This window comes from Protopterus annectens, chromosome 3.part1 (assembly GCF_019279795.1).
Source record: "Protopterus annectens isolate FY-2018-M chromosome 3.part1, PAN1.0, whole genome shotgun sequence".
Taxonomy (NCBI): Eukaryota; Metazoa; Chordata; order Ceratodontiformes; family Protopteridae; genus Protopterus; species Protopterus annectens.
This window is the reverse complement of record NC_056732.1, coordinates 135,209,138-135,233,312: the sequence shown is the minus strand read 5'-3', so window position 1 is coordinate 135,233,312 and position 24,175 is coordinate 135,209,138.

Sequence of the window (24,175 nt, the reverse complement as noted above, 5' to 3'; positions counted from 1 at the left end):
GCTGATCAAGTGATGGCTGAACATTTCAAACACTGTTAGAGAAACTACTATCAAAGCTGTCGTGTGCAAGTTGATTTGGCAAAGTGAATGTGTAGCAGTTGATTCAGGAGGTCATATAACTGCACCACTTCCAAAAAAGTTAAGCTCACTTTATTGCAACAACAATAGGGCCACAGCCAACTTTATGGCACGAAGAGAGAAAGCCCTAACTATGAACTAGGTGACCCAACTTCAGCTATAACAGCTTAGGCATCTGTTGGATGTGGCTGGGTAGAAGAGGAATACGGAAGAAGAAGAATGGTGGGATGATGGGGTATGCAGGGGGTGCAGCTTGTTTGCAACACTGGTGGTAATACTGGGGTCAAAATGGGATGTGCACTGCTGTATGTTGGTGGAAATGAAGGACACATCACCATGTATGTGCAGGCATTGCCCTCCCTGCGCCATTGTATATTCTCCTAATGAAATCAGGCCTGCACCTCAAAGGGACATAGGGCTTAAACAGAAGCTCATGCAAGACACAATATGATCCTTTTTGCCAGGCCCAGTTTGTGGGAGCATTGACCATCCCCTCAGGTGTATGGACTGTTATTACAGGGAAACCAACCCAGTATGGCTCAGGAACTGAGAGGATGGAACAATATGAGAGCTGGCTGTAGTAGAAACCAGAAGACAGTGGTGGCAGGGATAAAAAAAGAAAAGAAAATCAGCTGAAGGGGGTATGACACTGTTTTACGTCTCTGTGAATGTGTTCTGAAGCATTCTCCTGAAGTAGCTAAAGTCTCATATTGATCACATTGTACATTTACAGCAAACTGTTTTTTTAACAGTTAGGCCATGTAGTGAGAAGATCTTCACATCTGACAAAACTTTTAAACAAGGTGTAATCTGATATATGTTGCACTATATATATATATTAACTTTGTTGGTGTCCTAAACATTTTTAAGAATCACTTTGGCAGATACCGAAGTGGTATAGTATTCTTGATAAATAAATATATTTTTGAATCCTTAAATAAAAACTACTAAGGCTATATCAGATACCTTTGACATTGTCACTGGTATCAGGCAAGGCAGCAAACAGACATCTTTTCTGTTTCTCATCATCATAAAATTTATCATGATGAAGATAATAGGTAATTCATCCTTTGTCATTAAATTCAAGTTTAGGCAGCTGGAAGACCCTAACTTTGCTGATGACATTATATTGCCTAAATAGGGTCTAGAATCCCTGCTGAAAATGGCTGATGTGCTTAAGAATAATGCTATTTGTCAGGAGTGTGAAAACCAAAAGAATGACTGTGGATACATATCAGATAGTGCATTACACCCCGGATTTACTATCCTCCCATGCAGGACTAGCTTAGTCCTGCATGGAAGTGGCCATTTAGGAGCAGGATGGCAGTGCGCCATGCATATTAATGAAGGTGCGCTGCCTGAGCTCTTAATCTTACACGGAGCATGTAAGAGTGCAGGGGAGTGCCTGAGATAAGAGCTCTCAGGATATACACACCCCTGCAATGAAGAATAGCAGACAAGCGCTAAAAGAATGAGCGAGACCACTCTTAGGTGTATGCATACCCCCAGCAACATCTTCCCACGTGTACAAGAGCAATAGTTAAAACAAAAAATATAAAGATATTTTTTTTATGAAACAGATGAAATTTAACTGTAGGTGCACGGGTTTGCCCATCGCATAGCTACGGTTAATGCAGCTTAAATGGCACAAGAGGATAAAAAGCAAGATATAGACAAACAAAGCAGTATATAGCAATAGTGTAGTGGGCAGAGCATTCGCCTTACGAACAGTCATTCCTGGTTTGAGTCTCACTGCAGCACATTCCATTTTCCATGTCAAATCACTTTATGACCAATATTTTTAGTTGCATAACCTACTAAATAACATATATTTGTAAAATGGAGTACTGCATGAAATGCAGATGTGAGGTGTCAGCGTCATAATGTTGCAAAGTCCACAGATAATCAAATGTGCCCCATACAGTACATGTACACAGGAATCAGGGATACAAATGGAAGGTAAAATGTGTAATGAATGATAACTCCATATAGCTTCCAATTCCCCCACCTTCCCAAGAACCAATAGACATTACTGTCTAAATTAGTGCAGTGGTAAGTGGGAGTAAGCACTAGTAAGCAAGTGTAAGCACTATTAAGCAGTAGTAAGTGGGAGTAAGCATATGTAAGCACTAGTAAGTGGGTTTAAGCCTGTTTATGTGGGGGTAAGCAATGTGCACACAGGTTAAGCAATACTGAGGCTGACTCTCTGTAAGCATATTTAACCGGAGGTTAGCATTGCTTACCCTCGCACAAACACAAACAAACCCACTTACAAGTGCTTAAAAGTGCCTTAATCATTCTGTATGCAACAGCCACTGTTCTGGCCAGAAACAAAATAAACAGCCTTTACAGGTCTTGAACCCAGGACCCTGTAGTCTACAGGCACATTAGTTAACTGCTAAGCCATCAAAGCAATACACAAGACTGAGGTATCACCAAACAAATCCTCACTATAGGAAAATCAAACTGAACATGTGAAAGGAATCTATATACAGTCTTATGTTCTATAACCTACTACATAACATAAATATGTGAACTGGAGTACTGCAGTAAGCCCAGATGTTAGGTGTAATTGTAATAAAGTGTTGAAGTCCCCTAATAAACACAACCCCATACAATGTATGTACACATGAATCATGGATACCAGACACATATATAACATCTAATGAATAATAAATCAATGCCAAAAAGCAAATATAATGCAAATTAAATATTAAGCAATGCTAGGCATTGCACAGGCCAGCTTACTAGGTGTAAGCAATGTGTAGGCCAGCTAACTCAATTTGCCCATTGGTATACCCCTTTAAACAATGCCAACCTTAGGTAAGCAGATTTGCCCATATTTAAACCCAAAAGGTGGGAATACATCTCATAACTGGTTGTAGCTTTCCCTTGCAGGCACTATGTCTGGAATGTGAGAGGGTGTGCCCTTTCGGGCGCAGCGCTAGGGCATCCAGGAGTCCAGAGTCATGGCAGGACTCCTTGTCAAAGACCATGAGCAGAGACTGCTGCAGGGCTAGTACCAGTGTTCCCAATATAAAGTGGAAGCCTGGGACCATCTCGCCTATGACCTCATCAGTGCCACTGGCATACACCAAACTGGTGAGGAGGTCAGGCATTACTATGCTGACCTGAAGCGGTGAAAGGGGGATCTCTTGAATCAGTGGATCCAAGAAGCTAGGTGTACTGGGGAGGTCCCAGCTGTGTGTAAGTATCACTCCACTACCTGTTTAATAATTGCCAGCTCATGTATATTATGGATAGGTATGGCTAAATATTCCTCTTATGTCCTTCACAGTGGCAAGTGAGTGGACTGTGAACCAGAAGGCCCATGGGAGTCGTTTGAAGAGGTTGTGATGCAAGGCAGGTTAGTAATACTCTTGCATGTACTGTCATAGGAAATAAATCTAAAAGTATTAGTAAGTTAATTGCCTGTATAAAACATATATTGTTTAAGACAAGTACTGCATACACCAGAGAATATGGCAGGAAGATTCTCATATAGGTTGTATGCAAATAAAAGCATAATAGCCTGACAATGAAAGCCTAACTGCTGGACTGCGTGTGTTTACTCTGGTATCATATGGTAATGTAGATTTGCAATCACTTAATAGTACTGTTGTATTAAGTACTGTTACCCACACTGTGCAGCATAAATAAAATGTGTAGGAATGTATGTATATGACTGGTATAATCCCCAGAGGTCATTTAGTACAACTGAGAGAGACATAGACAGAAAACAGTAAAGCAACAGACAACAAAATCCAAATAGCACATGCAACTGAGACATGAACTGTTGTATTTTTAGCACACCCAGCTATGGTTCGAATCTTGGGAGTGGTTGTAGTCTGCATACAGAATCATACCCCACAACTGCACAGCTATGTCCAGAATATCCAGTAAATTGGCCCATATCTGCTGCCTGTCACTATGTCCCCCTAGGAAATCAGTGGAATGATCCCAGACATATAGGCAGCAAACAAGAAATACAACTGATTGTCACAGATCTATAAGAACAAATCTGTCACTCAAGCAACTTCCCAAACTGTTATGAGAGTAATAAGCCAAGTATGTCCCATCTACACCCCCATGTTGTCAAGTTGTGGCCAGAGTGTGTACAGTAACAGAGCGAAATGTATGTGCATAATACTAATGTGGAATCTGGTACTTTGTGTGGCAACATTCAGGTAGTGCTAACAAACATTGCTCCCACAGGTATGTCAGATACAAACACTGTGCCTAGAAATAAAAGATTGATTCCCTGTACTGGTACTGTTTTCTCTGGTATTGTATGGCACTGTGAGTGTTGCAGTTGCTCTGAATAATAAGGTATCACTCATCATTGTCACCCACACTGTGCTACATAATATAACTGTCTACAAAATCCTGTATAAGAGTGTTGTAATACAAGGTCAGAATGTAAAACCACAGGAGAATTATAGACAGAAATCAGATAAGATATATACAGCAATATCTGTATAGCACACACAACAGTGTTTTAGTGTTAGCAGACACAGCCATGGTCTGAATCCCGGGAGTGGAAGCAGGCTGCATACAGAATCATACTCTACAACTGTACAGATATGTCCAGAATTTCCAGTATATCGGCCCATATCTGCTGCCTGTCACCCTGTCCCCCTGGGAAATCATTGGGATGATCCCAGATGTTTAGGCAGCAAACAGGAAATACAACTGATTATCACACATCTATAAAAACAAACCTGTCACACTAGCAACTCTCCAAAATGTTATGAGAGTAATAAGCCAAGTATGTCCCATCTATAACCCCATGTTGTCAAGCTGTGACCAGAGTGTGTACAGTAACAGAGTGTGATATATGTGCATAATACTAATGTGGATTCTGGTACTTTGTGTGGCAACATTCAGGGAGTGCTAACAAACATTGCTCCACAGGTCTGTCAGATACGAATACTGTGCCTAGAAATAAAAGATTGATACCCTGTACTGGTACTGCTTACTTTGGTATTGTATAGCATTTTGTTATTGTTGCAGTTGCTTTGACTAATATTTATTATTTATTTAACATTTGTTTGCCAGGATAGTCTGACTGGACAACAAATGTCCATTTTCAGCGGAGTCATGGAAGAAAACCTCCATAAGTTTACAGAGAGTAGAAACATTTACAAGAGAGACATTACAGAGTAGTAGGATACAGATGGTAGACTTTACAGCTGTTAGTATACAATAAGAGGATATTCCCTCTTTTGGTTAAAAATACCAATATACAGAATATACAATGAGAGTAGATAAGAACCTGGTAGAGCATTGTAAGATATTTCACAACTGAATAAGAGCATATAAATGTTTAAGTTTTTCATATATACATTCAAGCAAATATACATGCAAGAGTATACATACATATATATGCATCCACATACATACACACAGATACATACACACACACACTATATATATCTATATATATAAGTCTACTTCACATGGTTGACTTTTCACAAAGCCGACTTTCATATGGCTGAGACCATATGATCGACTTTCGGAAAGCCTACCATGTAAAGAAAACACAAAAAACACAACAAACACTTACCTAAAAACTGTTAGCAGTGGGGCTATGCCCCCCTGCACCCCCAATCCCCCGTAACTTAAATATACCAACTCCGAGATTGCACTACAGTGCAAAAGAGGGAAATTTTCCCATTCTGCACTGTACGGAGATAGCGGTTTCCCATGGTTGGCTTTTCAAAAGTCGATAATATGGTCTTGGCCATATGAATTTTGACATTGTGAAAAGTCGATCATGTGAAGGGGACCCCTATATACACACACACATACATGCATACACACATATTTATATATGTATATATATATATATATATATATATATATATATATATATATATATATATATATATATATATACACACACACACACATACCTGCATACATATATACACACACACACACACACACACACACACACACACACACACACACACACACACACACACACACACACACACACACATACACACACACACACACACACACACACACCATACACTCATACACAGGTTATTGCTCACACATGGATAGGTATAGTTAGATGGTGTTGTTTGTGTTGTCCAGGACAGATAGGGTGTAGATGAGGCTTCAGGGGGTCAATTACAGGTGCATAGCTGGTTGGTGAAGAGGTATGTTTTAAGTAGGCTTTTAAAAGAGGGTGTGGAGTTTTGCAATCTGAGGTCAGGGGGAAGGTTGTTAAATATTTTTGCTATTTCATGGGCAAATAATGATAAGGTATTACTCATCCCTCTCACCCATACTGTGCTACATAATATAACTGTCTATGAAATCCTCTATAAGAGTGCTGTAAGTCACTAAAGGTTGAAGAGGGCAATAGTCTACATATGTCCCGGTTCACCAGCATGTGGTCAAGACATGGACAGAGTATGTGCAAAAAGAGATGGACAGGTATGTGCATAACATCAACCTGGAACCTGGGAGTATGTGTAGAAACAGTTAGTGTTAACAAACAATTCCTCCACAGGTATGCCAGGTAAGAGGTGTATACTGCAGGTAAAACCAGTTCATGTATATAGTTGTTGACAGCCATACCACTGTCCAAACTAAAGCACTAGGGTAGTGTACTAATACTTGTAAGGTACAGATAACAGCACTGACTAGGAGAGTAATGTGATCTACAGGAATATACTAGTTGTTAATTGACATCTCTCCCCCACCATATCTGCAACAATGAACTAAATACCCAACTCAATTGGTATGTGCTGACTTAACTGTAATGTTGGGACATATGTCCTATTGTTTGATAATTATTTAAATCTGTTTCTATGCATGTGCTATGCTGAAATACTCCAACATTGATGGCATGGTGCCATCAATGTACCTGCATGCTGTTGTAATTACCACTGTGGTCCCATATATGCATGTGTTCTGTTTGCTATGCAACTGTTCCATATCTGGTGTTTGGGTTAATGGGAATATCTATGAATGCTATTATACCTAATCCTGGAATGTGTTGACTATTACTAACCCACATATGTTGATAAAAAATAAACAGCTTAGCACGTATGAGAATGCGGGTCCCAGCGGACCCACCTGTCCCACCTCAGCTAGCCATGCCACCAGGCACCAGCATGTCTGGGGCCCAACCTGGGACCTCCTCATCCATTGGTCCTGCACCACCTTTAGGTAGAACCGCCTCAGGGGAGCAGGCACGAACAGGAACCTGTCACCCTTCGCCAGGTCCAGGTTGTGGTGCATAGCGAGCTCAACCGGGAGTTGGGAGATCTGATATGCCAGCTCGAGGGCCATGTGTTGTGACTAGAGGGTCGGCCTGGCTTTCCGGCTCAGCCCCCAGCACAGCCACCTTCGGGGCTGTGAAGGTGCAGTGGTGACTGCCCATGGGTGGGGACCTCAGTCCCACTGTTACCACTAGGGGGCTCATGGGCTTCTGATTTCCCAACACTCCTCCCCATCAAGGTGTTTACCCCTCCACATGTGTCATATACTGCCCCTGTATGCATCTTGTTTGTCTTGTATATTAACCTACCCAACCTACCTCCCCAAATATACCTACTATCCCTCCCCAACATCCCACTCTCACCTAAAAAAGAAGGGCAATCTATTCCCAAAATAAAATCTCGACCCATACATAGCTGTCCATTTTGCACACATGTCCACTGGGCACATGTAATCTGGTCTAATTGGCATCACAATATATTATTGTTGCCCTCAACCCTCTCTCAGGGGTTGGAGTGTCCAAATCTACCTCCAAATTCAGTGTATATGCACAGCTGTTGCTGTAGAAGAAATGGGCAGCTATGGACCTTCCCTACACCCATCCTGCACATCCCCAGCTATTTCCCATACTGTGTTTCCCTCTTTGTGCCCCTTTTTCTCCACTTCAATATCAACCCTTTTTTCTTTTCTTTTAAAGAAATTAGCATGGGGGTAAGTGGGAGTGAGCATTTTTAAGCAGCAGTAAGTGGGTTTAAGCTTGTTTGCGTGGGGTAAGCAATACCTACACAGGTTAAGCAATTTAGAAGCTGAGTATAAGAAAACTGTAACCGGAAGTTAGCAATGCTTACCTCCGCGCAAACCCACACAAACCCTCTTACAACTGCTTAAAAGTGCCTTAATCACTCTGTATCCAACAGCCCTTGTTCTGCCCAGCAACAAAATAAACAGCCTCTGCAAGGCTCAAACCCAGGACCCTGCGCACTAGAGCCAAAGTGATTTACCGCTAAGCCATGTGAGATATATATAACTCTGATGTTTTCACAAACATATCATCCAGCACAGTCATTCAACAGTACAGGAAATGTATTTAAACATGTAGATGTATGTGTGTGTGTGTATATATTTATATCTAAATAGATATATGCATATCTTTATATGTATATATATATATATATATATATATATATATATATATATATATATATATATATATACATATGCATACATCTATAGATATATATGTCTACATATATGTGTCTATATGTACAGCAATATATATATATATATATATATATATATATATATATATACACAGACATATATCTATAGATATAAAAGAGAACATAACCAAAACATATATGTCCACATGCACTGTTAATGGGGATGAGGGGGCCCAAGCAACATACGTCTTGCATGTATAGATATCCCCCCCCCCACAACAGTCAAACACATCATGCCCTGCAATACAGTACCAACTGTTGCAAATCCCATAACCAGGACCTGACACAACATGGACACAAGATGTTAACAGTACTCCATCCCACCTGTATGATGTCAGGCTGGTATCACTAACATATCATGCAGTACAGTCTGGCTACCATAGGGAAGGTACAATGTGAAAGCAATCAACATTCCTAAGATACATATACACAGACACATATATGTATATATATATATATATATATATATATATATATATATATATATATATATATATATAGATATGTAACTACACATACACACACAGAGATATGTATAGGAAGATACATATGTAGAGGGTGTACACAGTATGGAACAGCCACTATGCCTACAGTTGCCACCTTACCAACTGGACACTGTATGAGCCATCCATGCAAATGACAATTGTTGCCTGCAACATATACCCACAGAGAGGTCAAAGGATATAACACCACACACAGGTTTGCATACATGGGAAAGATTTGGTTGTGTATAGTTACACTTGTATATGCCATGTCATATTGTGGTTTAGACTCTGACATACATATAAACAGACTAATGCAACTGTCAAACAGATAAATTAATACAGTATTCTGGAAAGGTTTACATATGTTGCTGTCCAGGCCAAGGCCTTCAAGTAGTACAACAGTAAAGACAAACTGAGCCACAGGATAACAATCAATCAACAGTTAGTAATGCAGATGTATAGTCCAGCTGCCTTTATCTACACTCTGTACACAATCCCTAGGGGGTAAAGACCTCAGCTGACACAATGGGATGTATCTGTTACATAACAAGGCATAACTGACACCATCACAATCACACTGACAAACAGAACAGTCTGTATGGCAGGAAGCAGTAGGCCTGCATTTACCCAAGGTGAATTGTATGGTAATGTACATACAGATACCTTAAGGCAGCTTACCCCTGATACCCCCACATGTTGTAACAGCACCCCCCCCCACATAAACTGATATACAGGGCCATATACCACTGTTACATACACTGGCCTCTGGAGTGCATAAGGGCACACATATATTGTGTAGATGAAGCCCACACGTATATGGACCCAACCCCACAATATGTGTGGGGGCCATAAAAGCAGTGGAATTATGGCAGGAATGTGAGCATGACATACTCAGGGCCCAATACATAACAACCCCCTAACAGCATGTCATCTGGACAAAGCCTGGTATGTAGGTGAAGGACAGAGGCTGGAACACAGGACCATATGTGAAATAGTGTTGTCATATATTAAGAAAGTTGCTGCTGTTACAGCATAGTCTGCAACATACCCTTAGTCAGGAATATGAAGTTAGAAACACAAATGGATGTAACCATGGAGAGAGAGAGAGAGAGAGAGAGAGAGAGAGAGAAACACTTGTATACAACATCATATATATCTACACATATATAGATATATATCTCTATGCACGTCTATATATATATATATATATATATATATATATATATATATATATATATATATATATATATACAAACACACACATATACGTATGTAAATACATGTCCCCTATATTACCACCACAGTGCTGCATGCTATGTGTGAGGGAACAGCACACATAGCAATACACACAGATATATACAGCTGTCAGTCTGTGCAACATGGACGGGTATGTCACATGTGAACCCCTTGTTGGGACCACATTGCCCTTGTCTGTGAAGTAGGGAATGGGAATATGAGGAAATATGGCAGGTATAGTTGTGGAGGTGTTCCGGTTTGGTAGATGTGGAGGACAGCCTACAGGGGTGGTATGTGACTCATCATTTCTGCTGAATAGTTGCATACTTGAGCTGCATCAACTTTATTACAAGCTGAGAAGTACAAATGTGCAGTGTTATAAGATAGTACTGCATTTCATTTTTTTCTTTTTTATTGTTTCATTGAATATTGTGTTGAAAATAGTACTGCATTTATCTGCTTATTTATTTGTTCACTGAAAATTGTGAGCTCTCTCTGTGTCTGCACTTAGTTTTCCCCACCCATCGTCCCTGTTCTTGTTGTGGTATTAATCTTGGTGCCTTTGGAATTGACCGCCCCTCCTGTAAATTTGTGTTTGAACACTCCTCCTGGGCCCATCTCATTTGCTCACTCAACCGAGTACAGTGAGATCATATTTTGATTTCAGACACTCCTACCATTCCCATCTGTTCAGCCCTATCGCAGCTCTATCCTAGTCTAGTATCATTAGCTCATCCTGCCTAATACAGAGAGAACATCTGAATAGGCATACCCACTTAGGCCCTGAACTTGTCTGATTGAAGACTGCTGGAACAGGGCTCAGTTCTGAGTTTTTTTTACTGGTTAATTGGGTAATTTGTTTAAATCAGTTTGCTTGTTTTCTATTGTTATATTAAAAAAATTGCGCTTTATCTGCTTTTACTGTATTTCTGTTTCTTTCTACTTTACCTTATTTTGCTTTTGTCTTTTCTTAAAAGTACTCAATTGTGTTTATTCTGCTGCATTTATTATTGCTTGGTAGTAGCCTGATTAAATTGTAACTGTTATTCTAAGTCTTTTGGTTAAAGCACTTGGGCTTCAGACCAGTTGTTTTACATTAAGAAGGTTTGTGGTCTGTGGCAGGCCAGGTAGCTTACGTCCTTCTAAATTGGGAATTGCTGATTGAAGGCTCATTGTTATTCTAAAAGTGTATTAGTTCTGGTTTAAGCACTTGGGCTCCAGGCCAGTTATTTTACATTAAGAAGGTTTGTGGTCTGACCTCTTGTGGGAGGAGAGGCTAGTTCCTGCCCTTCTGAGCTGGGAATTTCTGGCCAAAGGCTTACTGTGCCTGCTTATTTGAAATGTTACATAGACGAGATTCAGGCCTGCTGAATCTAGCTTTGTTTGTATAACTTGAGCACTAATCCAGGCCATCTTTTTTGGAGAAGGTTCCCCTGCACCCTTGTGGCAGCAGTGTGTGGTTAGAACTTGTCTGACTGAAGACTCTGGAACAGGGCTCAGTTTTGAGTTTTTTCACTGGTTAATTGGGTAATTTGTTTAAATCAGTTTGCTCATTTTCGATTGTTATAAAAAATTGCACTTTATTCATCTGCTTTTACTGTAATTGTGTTTCTTCCCACTTTATTACCGTATTTTGCTTGTGCTTCTTAAAAGTACTCAATTGCATTATTCTGCTGCAGTTATTACTGCTTGGTAGTAGCCTGATTACATTGTAACTACTATTCTAAACCTTTTGGTTTAAGCACTTGGGCTTCAGACCAGTTGCTTTACATTAAGAAGGTTTGTGAGCTGCATTGTTGTGGCAGGACAGGTAGCTTACATCCTTCTAAGTTGGGAATTGCTGATTGAAGGCTCAGTGTCTGTTATTCTAAAAGAGCATTAGTTCTGGTTTAAGCACTTGGGCTTCAGGCCAGTTATTTTACATTAAGAAGGTTTGTAGTCTGCACTCTTTTGGGAGGAGAGGCTAGATTCTGCCCTTCTGAGCTAGGATTTCTGGTTAAAGGCTTATTGTGCCTGCTTATTTGAACTGTTTCTTTCTGAAATTTGTGCACCTTGTTTGCTGTAGCCCAGAAGTTAGTACCCATTTTCGGCTTATTTCTATCTCTCTCATTTCCCTGCTATAAAACCCGCATTTGCACATTTTTTGTGTGCTTGTATTCAGCTCAGCAAGTGCCTGCCAGGTGTCCTGCAGAGTTCTACAGCAGCAGAGAGACAAAAGAGAGAATTTGGAGTGATTAGGTATATTTTTTCTGCTTTTCTTGTTGTCCTTAACTAATTATGCCTAAAATGCCAATTGTTTAGTGTTTCTGTGATTTAAAAAGCTTGTTTCTGCTACATATTGTACTTATTTGCTACCTGAACTTGAACTAAGTCATTTCTGTGTTTAAATAATCTTTTTAACTATTGTAGGCTACACACTAAAGTGTGATAGACATTTCTGTGCATTTAAAATGTTTTTTTTTATTGTATCTGCTTTATTTTCTGAAAAAAAAATACATATACTTGTTTCCCATCTTTCTGAACTAGTATAGTCCAGTTTTCAGGTTATTGCTGAATTCAGGGCTGTGTTACATGTTTCTGTGTTGCCCATACCTTACCTGGATAGAAGGAAGTTTCTCTTTTCACCCTTTGAGAGAGTGGAGCTTTGAGCAGTCTATCTGTCCCTGGAGGAGTGGTTTCAGCCCAGAAGTTAGTAGTTTATTGGCCATTTTGGGCTAATTTCTATTTCTTTTATTTCCCCTGCTATAAAAACCGCATTTGCGCAGTTTTACGTGCCGGGCATCGCCAGTTAGCTAGGGTTAAACTATTCCCGGCTCCACAAAGTCTACTCTTCAATTTTTCCCTTGGAACGAGACAAACTTTCAACTTAAGCACTCAAACTATTCATTTCACATCCCAGCACTTGCTCAAAACTCATAGCAAGCACTAATTAACCCTAGCACCAGAATCCCCCCCATACTGTCCAGAAGGACAAGGCTCTCTATTCGTCCCTACCAGCCAATCAGTAAAGCAGCTCATTTTACCTATTTAGGCATGTCCAAAGGGCAGTTTCAGGTGTACTCTCCAGTCCAACTGGTGAATCTGGGCATTTTGAGGCAATGTTACAACTGCCTCATGTACACAGCCAACCCTCTCCTCCTACCACCAAACACTAATATATGCGAGAGATGAAATTATACAGCCAGACTGGAGGTAAAGCTCTCTCAACCCAAGACTGGAACTGACAGTCAAGAGGAGAAGGAAAATACTTGCAACACACCACCAGTCTCACATAGACCTACTAAACCAATGCTGGCAAATACCACACATGAATACATGAAAACATACTCGGAGGCTCTAAATAAAAATCTGCAAAAGCAACAGAGACCTCCAAAGCAGACACTCAAGCAACCTCCACACCCCTTCACAAACCATAAAACACATACTTCACATAATCAGTGTGCCACTCAATCACAGCCCTTAAGGCAAAATAACATACCCAATTCACTATAGTCAGGTACACTGATGTCCCACTAACTAGGCTGGACAAGGAGAAGGTTACAGTTAGCTGCCTGTCGGGCACCATGATCCACCACATAACACAAGCACTCAGGTCATTCCAGAACAAGTACAAATACGACTCTGTCTTTGTCCATGTTGGTGTGAATGACCTGAGAATTACCTCCCTGGACTACATGAAAAGAGACATGGAAGAGCTCTCTGATCACATAGCCAAAGCCGGTATGACCCTGAGTAGCATCCAGCCCTCACCAAGAATTATGCCACTGTATAAAAAAAAATTATCAAGTTCAACAATTGGCTAAGTTTCTGGTGTCATTCAAAGGGGATCCAGTATCTGTCCACCTGGGATGACATGCTCGACAAGCCACGTTGCGTCGCAAGAGATGGCTTGCACCTGTCATCCTTAAGCTTTCGAATACTGACCAAGGCTTTTGCCCCCTCATAGTGCCTTTTTTAGGCAAGGCTCAAAAGACAAACCCATCACAGTAAATGGCAAAAGTAACCAAAAACTAAGGGTAATGCTACTCAACGTCAGAAGTCTAAACCTCAAAATGCATGCACTCGAGGCACTCCTCAGTATGGAGAACATTGATATCTGTGCAGTAACAGAAACCTGGTTTAAGGCTCCAGAGAGTACCCCAGCACTACCAGGCTATAACTCATACCATACTTTTCGGCCACAGAACCCGGACCGAAACACAAAAGGAGGGGGTGTATCCATTTTCATCAAGGATACCCACACATCCAGGTTAGTAGTGCAGCAGAATGCCTCAGAGATCATCCATGTGCAACTAACAATTGGCAAAACTGCAATTCAAATTGTAGCTTGCTACAGATCACCCACTATGACCCAGGACCCCCATTCCGCATTTCTGGAGACACTGGAAAATGTGAAGGCCCTACCAAATGCCATAATACTGGGTGATTTCAATTACCCAAACATTAACTGGGAGAACTACTCAATTACTAACTCCCTTGCCCAATGCTTCCTAGAATTTATAAACTCGAATGCCCTGGATCAACTGGTCAACATCCCCACCAGAGGTGACAACATATTGGACCTGGTCATCACCAACATGGGCGACCAGTGTTCTACACCGGAGGTCAACCCCTCACTGGTTAGATGAGACCATAGACTAATCACTCTGGATATCCACAATCCATCCCCACCCCTAATCAAGGAAACCACAATGAAAAACTTTTCAAAAGCAAATTTCACGTTACTTAAGACCAAGGTGGAAAGGTTCACAGCCCCCATGCTAAATGACAATGCTGTCCAAGCTGCTGAATACCTTACAAAGGCACTCTATGAGCACCAGCAAGAATGCATGGATCATGCTTTCCCAAACAATACCAAGACTCACTCTTCCAAGAAAAGGAAATCAGTCTGGTGGACCCCTGCCATAAACAAACTATACAATAGAAGGAGGAAACTAGTACAGAAAAGAGTAAAATTCCAAGAAAGAAAGACATCCCTGATCATTATCAGCAAGAAACTACAATCCCTCATAAAATCATCCAAGGTTAGCTTTGAAAGAAAAATTGCCAAGGACTCCAAAAATAACCACAAAGCATTCTTTAGCTATGTCAAGAACCTAAACGGAAATGCTCAGATCTGCTCTGAGTTAGTGCAGAATGGCACAAAATACACTGAATCGACTGACATTGCCAACATTCTGGCAGACAGGTTTAGTGCAGACTTCACCCCCCACCCCCTAAAGGGCCCATAACCATACCAGAAGAATGTAGAGCCCTGACAATCACTGACACACAGATTAAAACAGCCCTATCCAAAGCCAAAAACACAGCTTCAATGGAACCAGACAGTGTCCCAGGCTGTGTCTTACACAAACTCCAAAATGAACTAACCCCTAACCTAAACATACTGTTCAAACAGCCTCTCTACAGGCTACATACCCATAGAGTGGCACACAGCAACAATTATCCCACTCCAATAAGGTGGAGCCACAACGGACCCCGGGAACTATTGCTCTATAAGCCTGACTAGCCTGGTCTGCAAGGCTATGGAGCGCATCATTATGGAACTCATTAACAGAGACATTGGGAACCTCCAAACATTGGAACCTACCCAGTTTGGGTTTGTTAAGGGCAGATCATGCCTCGTAAACCTGGTGGACTTCTTTGAGACACTTACCAAGGCTTTTGACAAGGGAAAGGAGGTCCACATTGCCTACCTAGACCTCGCAAAGGCTTTCAACACCATTATAGACAAGCTCACCAGCCTGAACATAAACCCTTACACACAGTGAGAGTTGCAGGCTCTATGTCCGACTCTAAACCGGTTACAAGTGGTGTCCCCCAGGGCTCAGTCATGGGACCCCTCCTGTTCGGTATATACTTCTCAGAGGTACAGGCAAGCACAGGAGGACTATGGCTGACCAAGTTCACAGATGACTGCAAACTGGGGGCCATAATTGACTCTCCAGCTGATACAGACATCCTCCAGAAGGGTCTCACTAAGATGGATACCTGGTGTCAAAATCATGGCCTCAAGCTAAATGCCAAAATGTGCATAGTTATCCCCTTGGATAAAACAAAGTACCCGCGAGCTACCACATACGTGGGTGTCCCCTAAATACAGAAAATGTAATAAAGGATCTGGGGACCCAAGTAGATAGCAATCTCTCCTTTGATAATCATATTGCCAAGGTGGTTAGAAAATCCTTCTATGTGGCCCACCTAATCACAAATGGGTTCGCATCTAGAACAAAAGAGGTTATTGTGCCCCTCTGCTCATCACTCATCAGACCCATCATAGAGTACAATGCCCCATTTGGGATGTACCTTACAAGACACTTGCAACAGCTGGAACGACCACAGAAGTACCTCACCAAGAAGATTACTGGCCTCAAACAGATGCCCTATGCAGCCCGACTGAAGAAACTCCACCTGTACTTGGTTGCATACCGCTTACTCAGAGGTGATCTCTGCCTGACATACAAGGCCATGTCCAACCCAGAATTGATGGACATGCTCCACCTAATAAAAAACAAATCCCCGAGAGACACATGCTGTAGGGATCTAAACCTCACCACAATGATAAGTAGGACTTGCTGGAGGGATAGATTCCCATCCCAGAGACTCCCCATGCTTTGGAACAGGATTCCAATCTACATTAGGCAGAGCCCCTCACTAACACTCTTCAAGAGAAACCTTGATGAGTAGAGGGGAAACAGAAAATTTACCCTGGGGATCACTGCAGTGGCTCTGCTGAACAGAGGCACAGGGAACTAATGGCTCTGCTGGACAGAGGCACAGGGAACTAATCTAAGGGGGTGACAAAAGCCAACACATTCTGGTTAGGCTTACAGATGCCCTCTGGCAGATAGCCTAGTACTTACCTATGAACCTATGTGGTGGGTAAACTCCCTGGATGGTGTGTGTGGTCTGTGATGTGGAAGCCCTGTGGGCCCCAATATGGACACAATGGGAACAAGCCTCCCACCCACTTCTACTCACAACAGCAGTCCACATCCCAAAGGTGCCTGGCCTGGAGGCTGAGCAGGAGGAGCATGTGGTCCCTGTGAATATGTACTGGGTACCTCAAGGTGATGTAGCTCATCCCACATTTGTCTGTCTAGCCCACTATGGAACAGACCCTGGACCTGACCTTGAGGGACAAGATCATGTCTGTGTGTGCCCCCGGGGGGGGACAACATGCCCTGAGGTGGTTCCACCTGAAGGTAGTGCTGGACCAGTACATGAGGAGGCTCCAGGGTGGGTCCCACATGTGATGTGGCCTGGTAACATGGACAGATAAGTTTGGAGAGGTGGTTCTGCTAGCAAATATTCCCTAAACATGCTATTGTGTCACTGTTATAGAACATATGTGGACAGTAATAGTCTACACAATCCCTGAACATGTCCAACAGCATGCATAGATATCCCCAATAACACAGAATGTCATATATGCAGCAATCACATAGTAAGCATACCACAGGCATATATGGAACCATAGTGGCCCTGACAATGGCATGCAAGTGAATAGTTTGTAACAGGCCAGCAATGATAGTGTCCACACAGGGAACATGGCTACAAACATAAAACACAAAGTGTGGTGCAATACAATATCTGCCCCACTGGTAGGTAAGCTGTAGCCATACCTTTTGAGTTGTGTGTACAGTTTGTTGTCACTGATATGGTGTGGGGGGGTGACAGAGATGTGTATTAAGAACTGTGGTAACCTTACTGTATGAGTTGCTCAGACCTGTTTCCATCTTTATGCCTTTCAGGCAAGATGTCACATGGATGGCTCCCTGCTTACTCAGCTGCTGAGAATGAAATAGTGCTAAACTACCTAATCCAGCACTATCCTGTCCTGTTTGGCCAGGCTGCCCATGAGCAGCAGGAGCAGACCGCCCTGTAGAATGACCTAGTCCACAGCATCAGTGATGTCGGACTGCACAACAGCAGTTATGAGCAGGTCCGGCATCATTGTTCTGACCTGCTTCACAATGCCCTTTGGCATGCTGCTGCAGTCTGGAGGGATCACCTTGCAATGGGGGGCCATGCCATCCATCCCCCTGACATATGTTGAGGAGCTCCTTTCCAGCCTCGTGGCACCTGCCCATCTGCACAGCCAACAACTGCCATACACCATTGTGGTGGTGTGTGCTACCCACACACCAGCTGAAGAGCATGTAGGTAAGGCCACAGGGCACATCAGTAGACCACAGTTGCATATGCATCTGCATCTGTACAGGTAGATCATGCATATCTGACATATCATAAATATAGCTTTTTGCTGCATAGTAGTAATGAACAGATGTGCATACGTGGTAGTTTTGTGGACATGTACTGTTGATGTACTGCAATGCTGCACCCACCCTGTAGCAATGCCACAGGTGTAGCCACTGACTTTGTATCTCTCACCCTCTTATGTAGGTCCCTCCGGTATACCACCAAGGCAGCAGCCTTTAGCTGGTGAGTATGGTTTATGTTGATGCTTGCCAATACACTGGGTATGTAATGGCTCTGGTATATTCCATGCACACATCTAACACACATACCCAGTATGCATGCTGTACATGTGCACGTAGTGTTGCTGTTAAATGCACGGCATCACAGAGGTGACCATGATGGGGTATTGGAAGGGTATGTCAGACACCTTTAAGATAACTAACATTCTGTCATTGCGGTATGTGTCCACAGGGAGTAACATAATGGTGGGAGACATGGCCTACAGTAGGAACATGTGTGAAACATCACCCATATACAGTGCAACAACAGTGTATATACCAGTAGTACAATGGCAACTGTTACAGAGTTACACTATGGCATAACGTATTACTGTTGTCCACATTATCAGCTGAGACTAGTCTGTAACATGTGGTGTTCAGTGTATGGGACACTGCAAACTGACACACATGTATAGGCCTTACTTGTCAAGCATCTGCAAAAAGGCTGAAGGTGGGGAGGGGGTGTCAGCATGACACACCAGTGCACTGCAGCAGGGATCCTAAGGATGCTAAGAATGGCTGCATCTACATACAGTAAGGTTCAGGAACTGTGGCAGATGTAACCCTACCCCCCACAGCAATAGTGACGGCAGTGTGTGAACACCAAGGGATGTGCATATGAGTAGACCTTACAATCATGCAGATTTGGGGGACATGTATAGGGCAGACTGAACATACACTGACAAATGCAGATGGCCCATGCTGGTATACCCCTGCCAGGAGTAGTGACTGCTGTAGTACACATAACAATAGGTGCAACAAACCATCATGATAAGGGTGTGCGCACATATGCACACACGGAGTGTATGCATCGCGGTCGGCATCCACACACCTAACACATTCCATAGACACTGCATGTGAATGTACAGGACATACATCACATATCAGGCTCATGTACTGTTAATATATCTGGTGATGTGGTCCTATGGCAAATCAAGGAAGGGTGCGTCATATCAATAAGGGTGTGTACACACCCCATAGCCATGGTATGCTCTGACGGTTGTCAGGGTAATAGTATTGGATTGGTCATACATGGTCCACTGATGTTGAGATCTGTAAACAAGCCATCAGGCATTCACAAATGACATCTGTCCACATATCATCCCAGGTATGAGTTGCTGAAAAACATGGAGGTTGTGAGCATTAGAGATGACATAACTGACACAGTACTACACATTCAGCAATGGGTTGTACACCTGTGAGGTTTGGTGCACAGTACATGGCAGGGTACAGAATAGGTGCAAGCTATACTGTGTACAAGGGTGCAGTGGTATCCAGGGGAAGGGGCATCACCTACTAACACAGCACATGCATCACACACATGTATACTGTTGCTAGCATGGATTGACTATAGCTGCACTGCATGCTGTTGTGTACCATATGTTATGCATGTTGACAGATGAGTAATAGGACAACTGTGTGTACTATCATTGTGCAACCTCATCTGCATATGTGTGTGTGTGTGTGTGTGTGTGTGTGTGTGTGTGTGTGTGTGTGTGTGTGTGTGTGTGTGTTTGTGTCGGTGGGTGGTTATTTTGTCTGTAGGGTCACTCTGGTGAAGGGGAGGGAGGTTGATGCATGTAGGATCCATATGTGCATGTGTGTGTGTGTTTGTGTGGGTGTCCATGTATGCACATGTGTGATTGTGGGGTTGTTCATACAGCACTACTTCCCTTTGGGATCATGCAGTACATGGACATGGACTGACACATGACACACCAGGAATACTTGTCATGTATGTAATCACAGGACAGCTGATAGTATAATAAGGTCTGAAGCATGGAACATGCATTGGGAGGGAAGACACCAGGCATACCCTTAATATTGCATTCAGCAGAGAGGTGACGGACAAGCCACGTATGCAGCACTACAGATGCATTGGGGAATTGCTAGACAACACCAGGGAGTGTATCCATATATTACATTTGTCACATGATGGGTTGATTGAGCAGCATATCTGGCATGTACTGAGCAATACTTACACATGACACTCCAGTGCGTAAAATTATGGAATGAACATAGTAGCCCCTCACATATAGGGGCCATGCTTACCATGTCTGGACGTACACAGGGTGAACACTGAATAACAGCAGTGGGGCCATGTAAAACCATTCCACTCAGGTCAGGGAGGTAATGGAGTAACAGGTCTTGTGTTGTGATCACTTGCCTAGGCATTTAGAGGAATGATATGTTAATGAGTGGTATTAATGAGTGTATGTTACCAGGTGTGATGCAGGATAGAGAATGCATGGGAATAAACATGGGGACTGTCTGTAAAGTCATGGATAGGTAGGTATTAAGGTGGTATATGTGTGTGTGTGTGTGTGTGTGTGTGTGTGTGTGTGTGTGTGTGTGTGTGTGTGTGTGTGTGTGTACTGTTATGCAATGCTGTACAGGTCTTAAAGTGCGTTTTTTGTTTTCTTCCACAGGTGGCAAGGTGGGTCAGGGTCACTCATGCATGCAATCTGATGTTGGTGTCCATACAGACACCGAAGATGATGATAGTACTGTTGAGGCACAGGTGGGGTTGTCAGGGGCTGAAACAGTGCCATCATTTGACATCCCCCTTTTAGCCACCCCAAACCCACACACAGTTTCAGTGCCTGTACATACCCCATCACCAGTGGCCATAGGAGAAGGACAGCTGGCATTTGGTGGCAGTGCACAGGAGAGTGTGGTAACCATGCCTACTGCGTCTGGTCACAGCAGGCATAGCCAGATGTCCGGCAGGGTACCACATAGTCAGATGTCCCAGGGTGCTCATAGTAGGGCCACTGGTCATCATGCCCTAGGCAGACGTGTCAGAACTGATACCACCAGGTGCATATTTCAGGCTGCCGTGATGGTACAGGCACATATGGAGCATTACACCAGACAGGGCCTGAGGCTGCAGAGGGCTGCTCTCACATCTGCAAGCAACAATTTCCATGAACTATCTGGTGCCATCCATGCTTATACCGAGCTAATGGATATATGGTCTGGTGAGATGATGGCCCTCATCAACCGTGGTTTGTCCTTGCTTGAACATGTGGTGGGATTATGGCAATGGCTGCGTGGACGTAGGCCAGCAACACCAACAACTGGCAGTCAACGTGGACATGCTAGGACACCAAGGGGCTCCAGTAGTGGCAGTACAAGCAGGGGGAGGTGCTGTCCACACCACACCTCACCACAGCAGGCCATGAGCATGTGGTCCTGGCCAGTCCCAGGAGGGACCTGGTTCCAGCGGATATCTGTCATCATCAGGGGAGAGTAGCACACTGAGGCCTGTAACTGGATGTGCCCATGGAACCCTTGGCAGGCACAGTCCATGTGTCCGTGGCCAGAGGCAGTGAACTGCACACCCTGCCAGGTATGGTCTGCAGCTGTCCATAAACACCTGTATAGGGCAGCCACATGGCAGAACTGTTTGCATGCATACCCACACACTACACAAACACACCTAGGGCAACCCCATACCTACACACCCCACATCACCATGCCCAGTTCACCTCATTACACCCCTCACCCACACACGTGGTGTCAAATATATGGTCCACCCTCAGCCTCTGGCAAACCAACAACACACCCTGTGCATATGATGATCCTGTGCCATATTCCTGTCATCCATAACATTGATGCAGGGACAGGCTAATATGGTTCTGATGCACATGGTGACTGTACTCGAGTGTACCAAAGTATGCAGTGTAACATGTTGTCAGGAGTAAAGTTTAATGCATGCATGTCAGGTGGTGTAGCCATCCAGCAATGATGCATTATAGCTGTTAGTAACACTAGTTGATTGTGGTCTCCATAATGTTATCCATTTGAGTTGTAGGTGTACATGTGTCAGCAGGAGGATGGTCTGCAGTCATATTCCACACTGGTTATGGCACTGTGGTGACACCATGGCTGTGACATATCTGTGGTATAGTTGAACACATGTCACAGGTTTGTATAACAGTTATTGCCTGTGCCACATGGACAGGTGACCCGCTGGGATGTATATAATCTGCAACCTGATGTAGACCAATCCACATACACTCACAGTCTTACTTGGCAACACTGGGACTAGACCCCTACCTAGGTATGTAGTGCTACTGAAGTGTGTGGCTTTCATTGCACACACCACACAGAATTTAGGGTGAGGTGTGTTCCAGGTTACATGTTACATGCAGAACATCCCCAGACATGTACAGTATGCTAATGGGGGATGTAATGGGTGTATATGGACAATACATAGTGTAATATACCTTCATATATACATTAACAGACACATAACAAGCAGACACATGTCCGAGAGACCTGGGCCTATTGCTGCTAACTAACTTGACCATGTGTCCAATGTGTTACAGGTAGGCTGCACACAGCACATGCATAACTGGGCTGGATTGTTGTATCAGTTACCTGTATGGTAGACGGTGACAGTGGTCACCATAAAGTGGTACATGGGACATATACCGGGTGTACCTTGGTGTAATGACAGTGTACACAGCACCCACATCCCCCAGTGGATATTGTACTCCCTGAAACCCATGATAACACTCTGACATACCCACCATCACACATTGCCCACGACTGCGATACAACCCATTGTATATCCCAACCGTGGTACTACACGGATATGCATCTAATGCACATGCCACAGGCATAGTAGCGTGTTGCATTCTCATGCCTCACCTATGGGCAGCAACAACACTATTTGTACTACTGTGTGGCAATGGGTACTGTAATAGGAGCATGTGGCCTCGGATTGCTGTACCCTACAGATATACGGACATGCCCACATACACACACTTGCCAGAACTCAATGGGTATCCCATGCCTATTGACCCATTTATACAACATTGTTATGCTGGTACTGCAAGGCTCATGTAGCCGGTAGGAGAGGAGCATAACTGGGTACATGTAATGTCCCATACACCAGCAGCCACAACTGACTATGGCAATTGGTGTTGTGGTGGTTGTGAAGGTCCTCATGAAATTCCCAGGTACAGGTGTGCTAACACACAGACACTGCTATCCTCAGTAATGCACACGTACACATGTCAGTACTGGGGTGCATCGTTGCAGGTAGTCATAGCTGTATACCTAGCTATTGTCCATGGAGAGATGGGTTGTGTAGGGGATATGTGTACAGTGGTATCCTGCCACCTGCCATGTGGCAGCAGGAAATCTATTGACAGACACCACTGTGGTGACCCTTAGGGTGAGAGTGACATGCATCAGCCAATCCTCTGGGTGCCTGCTGTACATGGCCACTGAGGTGATCAAGTTGACATGTATGTATATTACAACACATGGTTAGAGTCTGTGATGGAGACCTGTACCCAAGCATGTTCTGTTGACTGTGGTAGTATAGTGGAGGTACCCGTGGCATGTGGTGTGTACAGGGTGTTGTCTTCTATATGTGCCAGTTCTTACACAGCTGGGCAGACATGTCAGTGTCAGTCAAGCA